The sequence below is a fragment of the Lygodium microphyllum genome, chromosome 27, assembly GCF_053477565.2.
Source record: "Lygodium microphyllum isolate KBCC chromosome 27, Lygodium_microphyllum_v1.1.10, whole genome shotgun sequence".
NCBI lineage: Eukaryota > Viridiplantae > Streptophyta > Polypodiopsida > Schizaeales > Lygodiaceae > Lygodium > Lygodium microphyllum.
Genome location: NC_141161.1, coordinates 79,685,265 through 79,704,624, shown reverse-complemented (window position 1 = coordinate 79,704,624; position 19,360 = coordinate 79,685,265).

Sequence of the window (19,360 nt, the reverse complement as noted above, 5' to 3'; positions counted from 1 at the left end):
AAACGTTGCTAGGCAAAAGCCATCAACATATGTCAACGGCTTCGCAATATACAATGACCTCTAAAAACTAATGGCCACATCCACTCAAATTCTCAACAATGAATGGTGTCTTGCATCCGGTGACAAAATCACAACTGGTGCACAATCTCCTACAAACTATGCAACCTTCATTTTTACTTGAAACAACAACACTAACTCATATGGACTTAACATGAAGGACTCCTCAACAACTACTTGACAGACTTGAACTTGAGTACAAAGACTCAGTTGTCAATCCACTACAAACAAGCATGGCCCAAGAGCTACTGGACACAAGAATAAATGGCATCGGAACATACCCATTGAGCTACTACACTACATATTTAACATCTTGCTCAACCAGTTGGTAGAAGTCATGAAAAAAGAAGGCAAGGGCATACTAGAAGATTACATGAAAAAGAATCACTACAATTACAGTCATGACAATCCTACAATAACAATCTAGAAGGTCACATATCTATTGAGCAAAGAGTTCTGCACCTGAAAACACAATTCCAACTCTGATACATTCAACAACATAATCTACGTAACATGCAAGTTTTCAAACATGAATTCTTCTCAAACATTTTTTTTAAATAAAACTAACAATATCAACTTTTCTTGCAAAAATTCAAACAGAAGCAAACCAAGAAGAAACCAATCTTCTGCCAATGCCAAACTTGCAACCTCAACCACTGCAAGTCCTACCACCATCAACTCAAGTACTTCCATATCATATGGCATTGTCTACAACCAAAACCCACGAGCTAGTTGTAATGAAGCATTCAACCAAGAAAAGAAATCTAACAAGAAATCTAATTAAACTAAATTAGACATAAAGTAACAAAGAACTATTGCACCAAGACATCTTGCTATGTATTGATGATGAGAATTCCGAAGAATACATGACAGCCATGGCTGATGCTTCATCTAACAAGAAGGAAGCTAACTTCAAGAAAGTAAATAGTAAGATTTTTTTTGAATGAACCAAAAGATGTCTTCTCTTAGCCTCTTGCCTTCCTTATCCTAACTCCTCATCTCCAAAGTTAAGGGCACATTTACATAGGCAAGGGCTGAATTTACAAAGGCTGGAAATTACAAGGTATGGAATTAGCATGATTCCCCATTACAAAAGTATCAAGGTATTTTCTTTTATGACAAACCATCCCGTCCTAAGATGGTTTTGTCCTCAAAACCAAGGATAAATGGACCAAATCCAAGCCAAGGATGATAGTAATCATGTCCATGTAGCTCCAATACGATAGAAAAGCACTTTCCATATAAGAGAGACCTTTATGTATACCAAACTGTGAGTAAATTGGCTGCTGTCCAAATAGGGCTGATTTACAAAAACTGTCATAAATTCTGATAGAATGGTCCAAATGACACATATGAAGTATAGAAATGAAGTATACAATCCCTAGTATCACCCCATAACGTCAAAATTAATTTTTAATAACGTCGGGACAGTTTTATTGCCAACAGAAATATCTCACAACAAGCTGTCCCTACACAGTTTGGCATGTATCATCCTACAATAACCAAGGAAAATCATTCACATAAGTGAATGATTGCCAAGAAGATTCCTCTATAGGTAAGATAGGTACTTAGTAAGAGTACAATTTCTGAGCACTTTTTCTCTCTTTCCCACCCTTTAATGAAGCGTAGTGTGTCTTGGGCACTTTAAGAAACACCCAATCTCCAATTTTGAAGTCCAAATGGCTTCTCTTCTCATTTGCATAGGCTTTCATTACTTCTTGTGTTTTCCTTATGCTGTCCTTGCATTGTCTCATGAGTGATTCCATCCTTTCTAACTCTTTCTTTGCTTGGGGGTTGACATCTTCATGAAACAAAATTGATGGGATTTGGACTTTGTACCCCATAAAGTGCTTCAAATGGAGACATACCTATGCTCATGTGATGCGTGTTGTTATAACAAAATTTAACAAGGTAGATCCAACAATCCCATAAAGCTTGTGTGTCATGACAATAATGCCTAAGGTACACTTCCACCCAGTGATTGACCCTTTCCGTTTGCCCATCGGTTTGGGGGTGATAGGCTGTACTAGGAGTGAGAAAAGTACCCATAGAAGAGAATAGACTTCTCCCATAAATTTTGTATCTCTATCCAATACTATTCTCATTGGCATACCATGCAGCTTGAACACACCTTCCATAAATTGTTCAGCCACTTGCCTTGCTGAATATTGCATTTTGGCTGTAATAAAGTGGGCTAATTTAGTCAATCTATCAACAACCACATAGATACTATTCCATCCATGACTAGTAGTAAGTAATCCCATTATAGAGTCCATGGAAATGTCGGTCAATTTGCCCGTAGGAACAGGTAAAGGCTGAAGGAGTCCAGCTGGTAATAAAGTAGAGTCCTTATTTTGTTGGCACTCTAAACACTTGGATACATGCTCCTGGACATCCTTCCATAAACCCTTCCAATAAAAACTTTTATGGACCTTGTCAAAGGTCTTGAAAAGACCCAAATGTCCAGCCATTGGTGATGAATGCATCTCATGGAGAACTTTTAGCTTGAATTTACTGTTAGGAACCAAGTACACTTCACCCTTGAACCATAAGAGTCCATTATGCACTTTGAAATTCGGAAATTCTTCATCATGTCCTTGCTGCAATTTCTGTTACATCTGGACAGCATGCTCATCCAGCACATATTCTTATTGGATGTCATTTATCAAATCCTTATAAATTGTAGACACTGTAGATAAACTACATGCCCACATTCTAGATAACGCATCAGCCACATCGTTATCCTTTCCAGCCATATATGCTATTTAAAAATCATATGACTGCAAGGTAGCCAGCCATCTCTTTTGCTTGGGAGAAAGGTTGGGCTGTGAAAGGAAATACCTCAACACCCTATGATCACTTTTGACCTTAAAATGTATTCCATAGAGATAATGATGCCATTTCTTGATCTCATGTAGAATAGCAAGCATCTCTTGCTTGTATACATGCATCTCCCTCTCTTTATCATCGAATTTTTTGCTCTCAAATGCAATGACACCATGCTCTTGAACCAAAATAGCCCCTAAACCTCTACCACTAGCATCCGCGTAGATGGTAAAAGTCTTGGAAAAATCAGGGCAAACTAGTATTGGTGCTGAAACAAGAAATTGCTTCAACTTATTAAAGCTCTTGTCGGCAATTTTGTCCCAAAAGAAGGCCTCTTTTTTTTAGTCGATTGGTTAGAGAAGCTGCAACATGAGCATAATTCTTCATAAACCTACGGTAAAAAGATGATAATCCAAGGAAACCTCTTAAAGAAGTAGCATTAGTTGGGGTAGGCCATTCTTTGACGCATTACATCTTCTTAGGATCCACTTTGATTCCATCTTCTCCCACTATATGACCCAAGTATTCAACTTCCTTCATCATAAACAAACACTTAGTTGCCTTGGCAAACAGTTTGTGCTTCCTCAATATATCAAAGACTTCTTTTACATGCTATAAATGGTCCTCTTTGCTCTTGCTATAGATTAAAATGTCATCAAAGAACACCAAAATTGTCTGAAATAGCAAGGGCTGAAGTATCTTATTCATAAGAGATTGGAATGTGGCTGGAGCATTGGATAAACCAAAAGGCATAACCATGAATTGATAGAGGCCTCTTTTCGTCCTAAAGGCTGTTTTGAACTCATCCCCTTCCTTCATGCGTATTTGATGATACCCCGATCTCAAGTCAATTTTGGAGAACACCTTAGCATCCTTCAATTCATCTAAGAGGTCATCTATTCTAGGTATTGGATACCTATTCTTGATAGTGACTTTGTTAAGATCACGATAGTCGATACACATGCGAAAAGAACCATCTTTCTTCTTTACAAGAAGGACTGGAGAGGCAAAAGGCAATTGGCTTGCCTTGATAAGACCCATTTCTAATAGCTCTTTCACTTGACGCTCTACCTCTTCCCTTTCCACCTTGGAGAGGCAATAAGGTGGTTTGTCAATAGGCTTGGTGTTGGGTAGCAAGTCTATAGGATGATCCACTTCTCTTTTGGGAGGAAGAGAAGAAGGTGGCTGAAAAATATCATCATAATCCTTCAGCAACTTGCAAAGACATGGATCTATGTCATTAGTAGAAGGAGAGGGTTGATCCTCATCAATCTTTGAAAGAAGAATAGTGAACATGCATGCCTTTGCATTTATCTCTTTTTTAATCTTCTTAGGGTTGATCACCTCTATTTTCTTCCTCTCAACACCATGTAGGATTACTTGCTGTCCACACCATTGAAATTCCATTTCAAGCTTGTTAAGATCCATAGTAAATCTGCCCAAAGATTTCAGCCAATTGCAGCCAAGTATAATGTCAATGGAACCCATTTCTAATGCGATCAAACTCACTGATGTAGTGCATAATGGAGATAGAGTGATAGGAAGATTTGGACAGCATTGATTACTGTTTTCAAAATCTCCATTGGCCACTTGGATTTTTAGCGAAGAAGGCGCATCATGTGTACTCAATTTCAATCCATTGAGTGATTTGGAATTAATAAAACTATGTGTGCTGCCCGTCTCCATTGGCCACTTGGATTTTTAGCGAAGAAGGCGCATCATGTGTACTCAATTTCAATCCATTGAGTGATTTGGAATTAATAAAACTATGTGTGCTGCCCGTATCAATGTAAAAAGGAAGAGGATCAAAATCTAACACTATGAAAACACAAAAGACTGTGAGAGATTCATACCTATCTTCTTAGGAATAAAGGATATTTCATGTCATTCATTGAATATTAGATTATGAAATGTATTTCAACCATGGAATGGTGGGGGTTTAGCTAAGAGGAGTGTGTATAAAATGGTTGTTTTCTTGAAATGTGTCATTTTATCAAAAGGGATCCATAGCGAGGGATGTAAATCAGTCCAAGAATCATCCATGTAATGACCACCCGGATCAAAAGGAAAGCCATCCATTGGGTCATAAAACTCGTCAAGGATACTCTCTTCATTTTCATGCATCTCTTCTTGAGTAGTAGAGCCTTCAAGCTGAGCTAGACTTCCCTCAATAGGTTCAGCATCAGAATCATCTTCAAAAATCATACTAACCTTCAAATTCTTAGCCTTGCACTTGGACTTATGGTCGAGTGACCATTTGTCCCCGCACTTGAAACATAGGCCCTTGGCATACATTTCTTTGAGCTTGTCATTAGACACATGCTTGCCTTGGGTAGGGGCTAAATTTTGGCACTAATATCGGTCCTTTTTCCATCAAACTTATTTTCAGCATTAGATCTGAAATTGCTGCCCTGTTTTGGCCCATAAACAGTGGGAAAAGTTGATATCTTGCTGTAGGTATTGATGTGAACATTTATTGGCTTCCCACCATGCTGAAAATCAGTCCTTGCATGTCCATAATGGCTTGATGTCTTTGGGAACTGTGTAGGCTGAAATAAATGCCTTGTTTTTGGCTGGAAACTCTTTTATTCTGCCCATAACGCTTAGCCAATTGAATGGTAGCTTGCAAAGATGTAGGCTTCATGGCTCCAACTTCGGATGATAAGGTAGACTCCAAACCAAATATATACTTGTTCAATTTGGCACTATCGGAGACTCCATGAACATACATTGAGAGGTTTAAAAACTGATTTGAATACCCTCTAACCGAAAGACCACGTTGCTCAAGGGCATACCATTTCTTTTCCAAGCGCTCTTTTTCAATGGGAGAGACAAAGACTTCAATCATAGCATTCTTTAGTGCTTCCCACGATAAGAAGTCATGCCCAATTCTTGTCATATATATCCACCAAGTATGTGCATAGCCTTTTAAATGAAGGGTTGCAAACTTCACTTTGGCATTTTTGGGCCTTGGATAAAGGGAAAAGTACATCTCCAATTTGTCAAACCACTCCTCCAACTCTGTCGGTGAAGGATTCTCCCCTTCGAAATTTGAGATGACAATTTTCTCTTTATACTCTCTCTCATATTGAGGTGGCTGCCCATTGTGGTGCTGCTGTCCATTACGGTGTTGTTGTCCAAAAGAGTTACCAAATGAGCCTTGCCTAGGGAATTCATTATTCCAAGTTCCTTGTGCAAATGGGGTTTGCTGTCCATATTGCATACCATGACCTTTCATGTATCTATCAACCGTGTAGAACTGTAAGGGAATTCCATACATCTGCCAAAATTGAAAATACCCTCTACAATAACCAGAATGAATGAATAATCCACAGTAGACTGCAAGATTAATGGGATCCTGCTTGTATAACCTGTCCCAAAACCTCAATGTTGATCCACTGTCAAAATACCATGCTGAAAACTGAATTCTTGTTCCCTTGAGTGGTACCTGCACCTAAACTTTAAATGCATGGGATCCGAGACTTGAGGAGTGTGAAAATTTCCCTCTCAAGCCGATTTGTGCTCCCCTTCAGGGTCCTTGTCAATAGGGGAGAGTCACCTCTCTTTTGTCCTACCAACTTGCCCGGCATCCACTTTTCCTCGTGGGTATATACATGGCAGTCTAATGCTAAGTTCTAAAAATCAGCATGAAATGCATGGAATGAAAAGAATTTGATTGCCCTTTTGATGATATGCAAGAACTTAAATAGAATAGGTTGAAATTGAATTGGGAATAGGTAAGGGATCACCTCAGCAGTGACTCACTGCTTAACAATTCTTATTCCACTTACCATTGGGTAAAATTTTTACTCATGTCAATGAACAAAAGGAGCAAACAATCCAATATCAGGGTTAGGTAAATGAAATGAGAATTTGAGGCACTTGGAAATGGTTATTTCAATGAATGAGATTGATTATGCTATGATTAACCACTAACATAGCTCTATGGATTTCCTCATGAAATGCATTTGATAGAATGAATGGGATTCTTTATCATTTTAATCCTTCTTTCATCAATTGGACTTAGCTCAGCAAAAGGATTTATAGAGAGATTAAAATTGATTAGAATACCTCTTAAGCTGGTAGAAGAAGAGTGTTGTTGTTGATGAAGGAATCTCCCCAAATAGAACTTGACTTCAACAAATAAAGCTTGATTTTAGCTACAATTAATCCAAGAAATCCCCATTTTAGCTTTCTAATGCTAATATCTAGCTTCTTGATCAAGAATCTTCATGAAGAGTGCTCCCATTAACCATTGGAACAAAAATTTGATGAAGAAGACTTCAATAGAGAAACCACTTGAGTTGAAGATGCTGATTACTCTTCATTGTTAAAGTAAGCTTCAAGAACTTCAAAATTTGAAAGAGAATCCAATAATTCCCTTCTTTCTATTGACATTGGCTACCCCTTCCATGAATCCTTCAAGAATCCACTCCATTCTTCCACAATGGCTAAAAATCCATGCAATGTTGGTACTATCCTTTGTGTAGAGGCTTCAGGAAGTGATATTGACCAAAAGCCCCATGATTCCGATGAGAAATCTAAGAAAATAAGCTTGCTATCCAAAACTGTCCCTGTTAGGGTTTTGTGAGAGAGGGAAAGACTCAAGATGGAAGAAATCTCTTCAAATCTTGGAAGAGACCAACTGCCAAAGGAAGTAGGAGCTTGGTATGGCTCAGCTAGAGCTTATGAGCTCCAAATTTCACCACGTGATGCAGGAATATGATCAAGCGCAGATCACGCAGCCTGTATACTCTCATACCACATTGAAAAAAATGAGCAATACACTCAAGATTGGTAGTCCATAGAAATCTCAAGTGGCAGGGAAGATGCTTGTGAGGTCAAATGGCAAGATAGAGTCCATGGCTTGAAGGTAGGATCAGAGATTTCCATGGTTTCCATGAGAGAAGCTTGTAGGAAAAGTGAAGAACCCCTGTTCTTGAAAAGTAATCACAGTTTAAGCTCCACTAAGTCATGTAACCCTCATTCTCTTCAAACTTACCCCAATTTTGGTCCAAATCTTGGTCACGACCTGCCAAAATGGTTGGAGCTCACCATTGTCACTGGTTCATGCCAAGAACCTCCATCTTAGTCATGATTTGTAAGTGTTCTCCATGTCAGACCACGGTTACGGAAGAACTAACTCTTGTGATTGAATTTTAACTGTGGTTTTCACTCCCTAGTCACTGTAATTAAATCTATTACATGAAAATGACTTTTGACAAGATCTAAACTAAGCTCTGATACCAATGTAATGAAGCATTCAACCAGGAAAAGAAATCTAACAAGAAATCTAACTAAACTGGATTAGATATAAAGTAACAAAGAACTATTGCACCAAGACATCTTGCCATATATTGATGATGAGAATTCCAAAGAATACATGACAGCCATGGCTGATGCTTCATCTAACAAGAAGGAAGCTAACTTCAAGAAAGTTAACAGTAAGATTTTTTTTGAATGAACCAAAATATGTCTTCTCTTAGCCTCTTGCCTTCTTTATCCTAACTCCTCATCTCCAAAGTTAAGGGCACATTTACATAGGCAAGGGCTGAATTTACAAAGGCTGGAAATTACAAGGTATGGAATTAGCATGATTCCCCATTACAAAAGTATCAAGGTATTTTCTTTTATGACACTAGTCCAAAAGCGCCAATACCTATACAAAATCAAGTACTTCATCTATAGCATAAGATGTAAGAAAAATGGTAAAAAGTACATAGGACAGACAACCAATATCAAGAAAATAATCCAACAACACTAAAGAATTCCCGTCAAGAAAATGAAGAAAGACATAGAAACATTCCAACCATTCGAGGATAACATCAAGGTTAACATAAAAGGAATAGTTGATAGCCATTAATAAGGGATCATACGAAGCATCGATTGTCCTGAGCCATTCAAATTGATGGCAAGTACCTTATAAGGACCCATCCAGCATTGTTGAAGCTTGCCTGGAAACTTGCCAAATCAGGAATCATAAGTAAGGACTAAGTCACCTTCCTTGAACGCTTTCTACTTAATGAAGCTATCATGATAGATCTTTCTAAGAGCTTATGTGGTGTCCATGCAGTATAGGGTCATCCTACGGATCTCATCAAGACACTCCAAGTGCAAGAGACGGCGTTGTAGGGACTTGATATCTCCCAAGCATTCATTGATTGGCCACATGTAGAGAGGGTAGCTTGAGTTCAATAGGAAAGATGGCTTTTGTTCCATACACTAAAACTGAAAAGAAGTTTGTCATGTAGCTACCTTATGGAAGGTTCTGTACGCCCAGAGGGCCTCTATAAGTCAATCATCCCAATCACAATTATGTGCAGCTATTGTTCTTGTTAGAATCAAGCAGAGGATGCGATTAGTAACTTCAACTTGGTCATTGGCTCTAGGGTAATAGGGTGTGGACTTACGATGACGAATCTTGTACAGTTCTATCAATTCTTCAATGATTTTGTTAAGAAAGTGGATACCTATGTCACTAACAAGCTCTAGGGAACTGCCAAAACGAGTGATGATGTTCTCGTACAGGAACAAGGCCACACTATTACCATCGTCCTGCCTCAGAGCTTTAGCTTCACACCACTTTGTTACGTAGTTTGTACAGACCAAGATGTATTTATTTTGCTTCCTTCTAGTTGGTGGATCAATGGGGCCCCCAAAATCAATTTCCCACTTCTCAAATGGCTTTAGGGGAAGAATAGGTTGCAGGGGCATGGCATCGGATTTGGTATGCTTCCCCATTCACTGACAAGCATCACACCGTTTACAATAAACATAGCCATGGCACCGAATGTGGTATGCTTCCCCATTCGCTAACAAGCATCACACCGTTTAAAGTAAACATAGGCATCCTTATAGAGGGTCAACCACCAATATCTTGCAAGTAAGGCCTTTCTGGCTGTAGCTTCTCCTGCAAAGTGTCCACCACAAGGCTCGTCATGGCATGCTTTCAATACTATGCCAATTTCTTCTCCTACAACACATCTTTGCAAGACTTTGTCCTTGCCTTTCTTGTACAAAGCACCTCCTAACAAGGTGTAGGGGGTTGATTCCAAGAGAAGCTTCTTCCTCTCACAGCTCGAGATACTAAGGGGTTATTGTTGGGTTGCAAGGAGGTTGGTGTTGGGGGTAAAGGCGCCTCTGCTTAGCCGTCCATGTATTGCTATACTGACAGTACCCACCACCGCACACTGCAGGTGGCGGGCGCCCGTCACCGTCACTTTATTCGTTATTCTTTCAGTGATAGTTTGAATAAAGGAAGGCCCGATCACACATTGTGATGGTTGGAGTTCCTATTTGTGTCTTTCTCTCTTCTTACTCTTGCTCTCCGCTATAGCTCACTTCCAAGAAAGCTTCAATCCTTCTCACCTTTCAATTGGTATCAGAGCTTTGGATTAGAGCTTGATCATGGAGCTTGGCCTGGCATTACTTCAGCCCGGATTGAAGATCTAGAGCTTGGAGCTTCAATGCCAACCATGGCTTCTTCCCCCCGAGATAAGATTTCATCTCCTGCCTCTCCCCGGCCCTCATAGGCTCTTTGAAAGTGTTTCTTGGCTTCATTGGGCACCTTATATGCCCCCATTTTCCCCCTTATCCTCAGTATAACCAACAAGCCCCACAGTTAGCTCGCATTTTTTTTGCACTTGGATCAAAATCTGGCTTTAAAATCCCATTTTTTCTCATATCTCGGGCATCCAAACCCAATTTGGGCAATGTAAGAATCTAACTTGGGGTTTTGGCACGCTCTGGACGCGATGGCAATGTTAGATCTATCAAATTTTGATCACAAAATTATTTGCAACAGATCTAAGTTGATTTACATCAAGAAAATGTCATGCTCTTAGCTTGTGTGATGCTCTCGAGGCTTGGTATTTGATGCCCAAATACTTTGGGGATGTTTGCCCAATGTTTTGAAATGCTTTAGGACTTGGTTTGAGCTCCCATAGCTTGATCTATGCAAGAATTTACTATTGTATATTATTTGGGCAGCAAGGTTTTATTAGGAACGGCTTATGCATAATGCTCTTTGTTGATATTCAGGTGTCTTGTTGGATCTATTGATGCTTGGTCATCATGGTTTATGCCTGGATATGCTATTTGAGAGCAATTGAGCCTTGATTTCTATGCGGACACTTCATTGTTGGTTGGGATTTATGCTACCTTGGTTGATAGGTTCTTTTACCTCCAGTTTGGTTGTGCCTATTGGTTTCGGGCTATGTCTTTGGGATATGCAATGAAGTATTGACCTTCAGGGTACGACATCGAGGTTGTATTTGGTTCTAAATCTTCATTTGAGCTTGAGCTCAGCTTTGGAATGCATTTGATGCTTCGTCTTGGATGTACATATGCCATGTATATTACCTATGTCCGACCGATCTTGACATGCTTGGTCTATGGCACTACTACATGCTACTTACATTGTTTGGAGCTTATTGCTACTAGTGCCTTGTCTTGGCTTGCATCTGGCTTCTAGGAACTTATTTGGGATATTTCTTGGCTTGCTAGAGTTGTATTTGGAATACAATTGATGTCTATGGATGCTCTAATTGGAGGCTATCGATCCTATATACTCATGATGTCTTATTGATGTTCGGTCTTAGATCTTTAATCATTGGTGCTCTCATATGCCCTTCTTGAGCTTCTTGGCTTGATAAATACGGCTTTTGTGCTAGTGGGAGCATCATTGGATGTTTGACAGACATTGAGCAGGTGGTTATGCTATTGCGCTTTGATTCTTCTGAGACTGGGATCTTCTTCACTTGGATGTTGCATGGTTGATATGGCATGGTCCGCATACATGTACTTGGGCTGATTTGGGCTTCGCACTCCTTGAGCATACACCTCTTTGTGTCAAGTCTTGCCAGTGTTGTGTACACCTTGCCCTATTACACAGGGGGTGTGCCAGCTTACTGACGAATTCGTTTGACATGCTTGGGTGTTTGCTCGATGTCCGTATGACTGTCATATGCTGATTTATGCCCGCTTGATGCTGGTTATGCTTTGACAGTTAGTGGTTGACTTGGTGCATTGATTTTTCCTACAATTTGCTCTCATTGTACCTGGCTATAATTTATTATAGCAAGCAGTTATGTATGGACTAATGTGGAATTTTCATGCTAAATCATCCTGATTTTGTGTACTTTTGATGGTACTTGGTGCGTAGCATCATTAGCTATCAATTCGTGGTCATTTTTCCTTGGTTTTGGTGGTATTTTTGGCTATTTAACAGAAAACAACAAGCAGTTTTGAACTGTCTGCACTGTTTTGGACTGCAATAGGGGTTCTTCTTTTAGTGACATTGCTATCTTCAACATCAGTAAGCTTGATGGTACGAATTATGCCTATTGGAAGAGCCAAGTTTGGCAGGTATTGGTGCAGAAATCAGTAATAAAGCCACTAAGGATGCATGGCAAGTAGCTTGAAACTATGACTGATTACAAATGGGATGAGCTTGATGAGTTATGCAAGTCCACCCTCATCTTGTCTCTCACTGAACAGGTACATTACAATGTGGTTCAGGAAGCACAGAGTGCTTGGCAACTTTGGGGTAAAATTAAGAACCTCTATGACAAGAAAAGTCCAGCAAGTCAGATGTATTGGCTGAAGCAGCTTATGGACATGCGCATGAAGGAGAATATGACTATGTCTGCTCATTTGAGCCAGTTCCATGCTATTCTCAAGAACTTGACTTCGCAAGGTATTACCTTTAATGATGAGGTTACTCCATTGTTTTTGCTTGGGACTCTAAGTGAGTCATGGGCTATATTCCGCATTGCCTTATGGGCTCCTGTTACTATTTTGAACTTGCCTAATGTAGAGAGTGCTCTTCTGCAGGAAGAGATCAACCATAAGAACTTGGATGCCTCTTGTGTGTCACATGCGTTGACTATTAGAGGCAGAGATGATAATGGCAAGAACAACCGTGGGAATGGCCATGGTAGAGACTCGCAAAAGTCTAGGTCTAAGTCGCATGGTAAGTTGTGCAACAAGTCTCTGGGAGAAATGCTAATGTGACATGTCATCATTGCGGCAAAAAAGATTATATACGCCCATCACAGTGTCATGAGTTGCGCAATGAGAAGCGCAAAGAGAAGGGGAAAGACAAAGTACAGGAAAAGTCCTCTGATCGTAGCATTATGCCTACGAAATCCAATGTGAATCAAGGAGATAAATGTCATGCAGACTCATGACTCCGATGAGGAGTACATACTTGCAGCAAGTTCTTGTGATGTTATGCCGTTGACCGATGTTCACTCTATATATGTGCACTACTGGCTTTTGGATTCTTGTGCTTCATTTCATGTTACACCATGTAGTGAGTGGTTCCACTCCTACCGCAATGTCTCTAGCTCAGTTCGCTAGGGTGATAACATGTCACTTGCTATTGTTGGCATTGGGGATGTACTGCTACAGTTCTCTACTAGCAGTACTTTTTTGTTGCAGGATGTACTGCTGCAGTTCTCTACTAGCAGTACTTTTTTGTTACAGGATGTACATCATGTACTTGCGCTTACACACAGTCTTATATCTGCAAGGCAACTTAATGCTGGGTTTCATGTTTCATTTGGAGATTCTACCTGGAAGATCACCCGTGGTAGACTTGTGCTTGCTAGAGGTGCCAAAGTTGGTAGCCTCTATCCTCTTGTAGTTGATGGGTCCTCTGTTGACCATGTTTTATCACTGGGTTCCATCCCACATGTATCTCTTTGGCATGCCCATTTGGGTCATGTGCCCTTGAAGGGAATGAAAATGCTTTCTGGTTCGCAGTACTTACCGCCCCTTGACTACGCATGTTTTGATTCATGTGAGCATTGTCTTTATGGCAGACAGACTAGGAATACACATAAGAAGTCTGGTAGGATATGTATGAGTGAGCCCTTGGCATTGGTATATTTGGATGTATGTGGGCCCATGCCCTGTCAGTCTATGGGTGGTGCAAAGTATTTTGTGACGTTCATTAACGATTTTTTGCATAAAGTCTGGGCTTACCCCATTAAGATTAAGTCCGATGTCTTGGCTGTATTTCAAAGATGGCTTGCATTTGTTGAAAACCAAACTGGGCATAGGTTGAAATGCCTTAGGACTGACAATGGGGGAGAATATGTGTCACGTGCTTTTGAGCAAGTATGTGACGAGAGGGGTATTAAGTGTCAATTGACCACCCTCTGTACCCCACCCTAGAATGGTTCGACTAAGCGGATGAATAAAACCATCCAGGAGCGTGTACGCAATATGCTTAGCCATGCAGGCTTACCACATAGCTTTTAGGCTAAGGCAATCAATACAGCTGTGCATGTTAAAAATACATCACCTTCTAGTGGTTTGGATTTCCAAGTTATAGAGGAGGTATGGACTGGGAAGCCTCCATCTTATATGCACCTAACGTGTCTTTGAGTGTGAGGCATTCTGTCATATACCCAAAGACAAGCGTACTAAGTTGGATCCTAAGAGTGTCAAATGCATTTTCATTGGCTATGGGGATGCATGTGAGATGGGTTACCGCCTCTGGGATCCGCAAGCATGGAAAGTCATTTGCAGCTATGATGTAGTCTTCCATGAAGACAAGATGCATAGGCAGCCTGAGAAGGTGGTAGAGATACATAGGGTTATATTCATGGAGGAGCCACGTGCTCCTGTACAGCTAGTTGGACAACCTGCAACAACAATTGGTACACATAGCCAGGGTGTTGGACCGTAGAGCCTGCCGTGAGACGGTCTACTAGAGATAGACGTCCACCTGATAGATTTGAGCCCTCGATGCATTATGTCTTGGTTACAGATGCAAGAGAGTCTCTCACCTATAATGAGGCTATGCACAGGGGTGACAGTCACTCCTGGGAGAGGGCTATGCAGTCTGAGATAGACTCCCTACACAAGAATATGACTTGGGATTTGGTTGCATTACCTCAGGGCAAGAAGGCTTTGCCATGTAAATGGGTGTACAAGCTGAAAACTATCCCTAGAAACCCCAAGCCGACTTATAAGGCAAGACTTGTTGCTAAGGGTTTTAAACAGGAGCATGGATTTGACTTTGATGAAGTCTTTTCTTCTGTGGTCAAGATAACTACCCTATGCTTGGTTTTGGCCTTAGTCGCGCAGCTTAACTTGGACTTGTACCAGATGGATGTCAAGACTGCATTCTTGCATGGGAATTTGCATGATGAGATATACATGGAGCAGCCTAAGGGCTTTGCAGAACCTGGCAAGGAGCACCTAGTGTGCAAGTTGAAGAAAAGTCTTTATGGCTTGAAGCAAGCACCTAGGGTGTGATATCATAAATTTGATGCCTTTATGCAATCACAAGGCTATAGCAGAAGTGTTATGGATCCATGTCTTTACACAAAGAAAGCCCGTGATGGCTCATTGCTTATTTTGGTACTTTATGTGGATGATATGCTGATAGCAGGGAAAGCTCATGATGAGCTGGATGCTCTTAAATCTTAGCTGAAGAAGTGCTTTGAGATGAAGGATTTGGGACAGGCCTCTCATATTCTTGGTATCCGCATTAAGACACATTTGTCAGGATTGAGAGAAATCCATACTCTTGACATCTATCAAAACACTACTCTAGGTGTCCCCAATGTTCACGAATGAGGCTATAGACACAAAAGTCATCAAGATACACCTCAATGAAATCATGTAGATGGTTCTGGACGGCAGCCATCATTACTCATTGAAAAATAGCAGGAGTGTTATAGAGCCCAAAGGGCATCACTCTATAAGCATAGGTTCCCCATTCTATTGTGAAGGTTGTTTTGGATTGATCCTCTTCTACAATTTGGACTTGATTGGATCTATTGAATCCATCCAAGAGGGAATAAGGCTCATGGCCTACCACTGTGTCCAAAAGTTGGTCTATGAATGGGATAGGGAAATAATCCTTCTTCGTCTTGGAATTCAGCTTTCGAAAGTCCACACATATTCAAAGTTTCCCATTCTCTTTGGGTACGACCACAATGGGTGAGACCCATTCACTATTAGCAACTGGATAAATGAAATTAGCTTCAAGGAGCTTCAATAATTTGGCCTTCACCGAAGCAAAATAATTAGGATTCATATGCCTCTGTCTTTGCCTCACAGGTTTGGCATCAAACTCTAGGTCGATGTGGTGTTGGCATACTATGGGATCAATCCCCTTTTGATCTTTGTACAACCATGCAAACACGTCTAAGTTCTCCTTTAGTAGGTCTCGTAGGACCAATAGTTCCTCTTCTGGAAGATTTAGACCCACCTTCAGGTGACGTTTAGTACCTCAACATCCACGAAAGTCAATTGCCTTTTACCTTCCACTTCACAAATAAATGTCCCACGGATTGCTTCTAGGTAAAGATGTGCTGACTCCTTCAAGGGACTGGTCTAATCTTCTGATGATGCACTGAAACTACTATTCTCTTTTAATGAAGGCTTTGTTGGGGGTAAAGGTGTCTCCGCCTAGCCACCCGTGTATTACTACACTGACAGTCACCGCCACTGCACACTGCAGGTGACGGGTGCCTGTCCACCATCACTTTATTCTTTATTCTTTTAGTGACAGTTTGAATAAAGGAAGGCCCGGTCACACATTGTGACTATTGGAGTTCCCATTTCTTGTCTCTCTCTTTCTTGCTCTTGCTCTCTCGCCATAGCTCTCAAGTGCAGGCTTCGATCCTTCTCACATTTCAACTGGTATCAGAGCACAGCTTCCTAACTCTTGAGCTTGGCTCATGGCATTCTTAGCTTCCTATCGACTCCCCACTCGCATTGGGTCTCCTTCCTGGCAGCCATAGCTCATTCTCTTGAGCTCCCGTCACTCCTCGACTTCCCGAGCTTCTTCCCGACCTATTGAGACACCATCAGGGCATTGATATTGAGGTATTGCTTCATTATTTCAGAGATTTATCTCAGTCCACAGGTCTAAGTAAACAGGGTTTTCACAGGTTGTGGGTAGCCATAGCTCAGACCTCTTGGAGCTTCCTTCACCTGGATCTTGCTTCCAGCCTATCAAGGCTTGCTGAGGCTTGGTGTAGGCCTTCTTTGGCCCCCATTTGTGCCCCCTTTGGGCTCCATTGTTGACACATGGGACAGCAGACCCCCCTAGCCAGCTCACGTTTTTTTTTGTGCCTATTTCAAAATCTGGCCCAAAAATCACTCATTTTGTCATATCTTGAGCATTCGGAACCCGATTCAGGCAAGGTAAGAGTCTAAGTTGGGGTTTTGGCATGCTTCAGACGCGATGGTGATGTCGGATTTACCAAATTCTAATGACAGAATATTTTGCAACATATTTCAGGCCTGAGGCAACATGTATTTGTATGCCTATGGCTTATGTGATGCTTCTACTGATATCTATTGATACCGGATCACTTGTGGATGTTATGCCTCTTATGTGAGATGCATTTGGAGCTGATTTAGCTCAGCCATTGATTTTTTTGAACAATCCCAGATCTGCCCAAAATAGGGCAGCCACCTATTACTTCAATTTTATGCTTACAGGTCTTGGCATTTGATGCCCGATTATGCCCGGTTGGTGCCTATACATATGGGAATGTATGCCTATGTTTTGCCTATGGATTTGAGCTTGGATTGAGCACTGATTTGCTCGATTTACAGAGGTTTTATGCTACTAGAAACTTCAGGGCTGAAGCTATTTATGCTACAGTTGGGTTATGCCTATTGGTCACGGGGTGCTCCCAGCTACTTGGTATGATGTCATGATGTATTTGGACTATGCCACATTTCTTGTTTATGCTCTGGAATGCTTTTGAGCTGACATTAGAGCTCGATTTGGGTTTGACTATCACTTCTTTGCAGCTGGCATTTCATCTATGACATGGTTTATGCCTAGGCTACCCAATACGGGTTATGATGTCTTGGTGAATGCTTTATGCTTTGGCTGTGGATGGCAGTTGTTTGAGCTCGTCTCGACATTCATTTGAGTATTCCCTTGAGCAGTTGGACATTGACTTGGATTTTTCCGTTACGACTTGGCTTTTTCCATTACGACCTTGGATGCTATTGAGGCATTGTCTTGGTTACCTATCTTTGGTACTTTGACTTGGTTTGCTTGAGTTGTTGAGCTCGTTTATCCGCCTTTTGAGCCAGTGGAGCATCTTGTATGCTTGACCGACATTGAGCAGGAGGTTTATGCTATTTTGAGCATTTTGCAGATACTTGAGCATGAGGTTTATGCTATTTTGAGCATTTTGCAGATACTTGAGACTTTGGGATCTCTTACACTTAAATGTTGCATACTTCATGCACTGATATCTTGGAGTTGCTTTTGACCTAAGCTTGGGCTTTGCACTCTTGTGAGCATACACCTACTGGTGTCAGGTCTTGCCAGTGTTATGTATACTTTTCCCTATTGTCCAGGGGGTATGCCTACTCACTAACGGATGCTTTGGTGACATGTTTGGGAGTTTGCTCAGGGTCTTGATGACTGTTTGGTGCTGATTTATGCCTGTTTATGGCTGGTCATGTCTTGGCTGTCATTTCTTGACTTGCTATAGTGATTTGGTCAGCAATTGCCTCTCACAGTACCTTGCTGTCATTTATTACAGCAAGCATATAACTTCAGATTGACATGGATTTTTCATGCTGAAATATTCTGAAATGATGTACTTTCACTAGCACTTGGTGGGTAGCAACTTTGGTTACACTTTACTTGCCATTTTCTCTCGATTTTGGTGATTTTTTGGTCATTTTCTTCAGTAAACAGCAAGCAGTTTTGAACTGTCTGCAATCTTCTAGCCTGCATTATGGCGAGTTCATCCACTGGTCATGTTATTTTCAACATCACTAAGCTTGATGGTACGAATTACTCTTATTGGAAGAACCAGATTTGGCAGGTATTGGTGAAGAAATCACAAATCAAACCATTGAGGTTCAGCAGGGGCAGCCGCCTGCAACTATGCTAGATGAGGAATGGTTTGAGCTTGATGAGTTATGCAAGTCCACTATTGTATTATCTCTCACAGAATAGGTTCATTATAATATATTTGAGGAAGAATAGAGTGCACGGAAATTGTGGGATAAAATCAAGAATCTCTATGACAAGAAAAGTCCAACGAGTCAGATGTATTGGCTGAAGCAGCTTATGGATTTGCACATGAAGGAGAATGTGACCATGTCTGCTCACTTGAGCCAGTTCCATGCAATACTCAAGAACTTGACTTTGCAGGACATCACTTTTGCAAAGGATGTCACTCCTCTTTTCTTGCTTGGTACTCTTAATGAGTCATGGGATGTATTTTGCACTGCATTATGTGCCTCTACTGCTACCTTGAAATTATCTGATGTTGAGAGTGCTCTTCTGCAGGAAGAGGTTAATCGTAAGAATTTGGATGCCTCTCGTGTGTCGCATGCTATGACAGTTAGAGGCAGGAATGATGGATATGGAAAGCATGGCAGTGGCAGTGGCCGTGGATGGGATTCTTAGAAATCTCGGTCCAAGTCTCGTGGAAAGTCAAGTAGCAAATCCTGTGGCAGGAATGCAGAT